This window comes from Wolffia australiana, chromosome 11 (genome assembly GCF_029677425.1).
Source record: "Wolffia australiana isolate 7733 chromosome 11, ASM2967742v1".
Lineage (NCBI taxonomy): Eukaryota > Viridiplantae > Streptophyta > Magnoliopsida > Alismatales > Araceae > Wolffia > Wolffia australiana.
The window spans coordinates 9,115,545-9,116,936 of record NC_135845.1 but is presented as its reverse complement, the minus strand read 5'-3'; positions in this window follow the sequence as shown (position 1 = coordinate 9,116,936).

Genomic DNA, 1,392 nt, shown 5'->3' with positions numbered 1-1,392 from the left:
CATTCAATTTATAATATGTTCATATTTCGTTTTTTATTTTTTTAACATTTTATGACCCTGTTTTAATACTTTTATTGTTTTAATACTTTCTTTGATGTGTTTTTTAAATTTTATAAAAATATGACTTAGTTCTTAAAATACCTAGAATTTTTTCACATATTTTTTCACCATTTGTTAAAGTTCAAGTTTTTAAAGTTTAAGATATTTCTTTAATGAACAATTGTTGCGATATATAATCAATCATTAACCATGCACAAAAATTCACAATATTTTAGAGAAAGAGTTTGGTTTGTGATAGTCTTTTATTGACTTTGGTATGTACCCCTAATCCCTTTGTTTTTAAGTTAACTCAAAATCATCACATGATCTCAGTGAAAAACAACAAACCTACTCAAAAAAATCTAAGCCTCTTTGATTTCTATGAATTTTGTTGGTTTCGATATTTCATTTCTCAAATTTTTCGATTTTGCTAATACTGTATTATGTTCTATTACTATTAGAAAGTATCTTATGTCAAATTTCTGAGTCCACTTATTATTCCACTCTACTAGACTTATATGGGTTTGCCCAAAACAAGCTATCCTGTATTTCACTTTTTTATCTATAGCTAACTATACAAATCCTTGACTTCACTTATTTTTCTTCATAGTGGATATGAAATAACATATTCAATGATTTTTTATTCAAAATTAAGACTTATAAATGCCTTGACTAATTTAGGGGACAAATACATTTGATATCCATGAAGTATTTTGATTCATATTTTTCATATTAATGAATTTATATTACAAATTGCATTTGATACTCATGTTGTATGTTGATAATTCAAAATTGATAACATGCTTATGGTATTTGAGCTGATTTTGGAATATTTGAAATTGAAATTTTGTGATTTGTGCAAACATTTTATTCTCTGTTTTTTCCATTAAAAAAAGGCTTTTTTATAGAGCATGAATTGAACTTTGTGATCACAGTCTTATTCCAGCTTTAAACTCTAGTGGCATGTAACTTGTCCTCCAAACTTTTTCGAGATTACTTAAATGGCCAATGACTTTTATTTTGATGATTTACATGAAAATATAATAACCTTAGTTTATTGCTGTCTTTCTGCACGCAGGTTATACAAGAAGGAGCTTCGGGCGCCGAGGATGAAACAATCGTCAAATCTAAGAGGAGATTATATGGATTTTAAAATGGTCTATGAGCAAAAATATCCAATTGAGAAGAAACACTGGATTACAGGTCATCAAACATTAATTTAAAACACAAAATAAGTGCTTATTCTACTAATTTTTAAACAAACCTGTCCTGCCTCTTTTATAAAAGCAGAAATTTGATACTGAAAAAAATGAATCAGGTAATTTCTTATCAGTGTGAAGGCAAACAAATTGG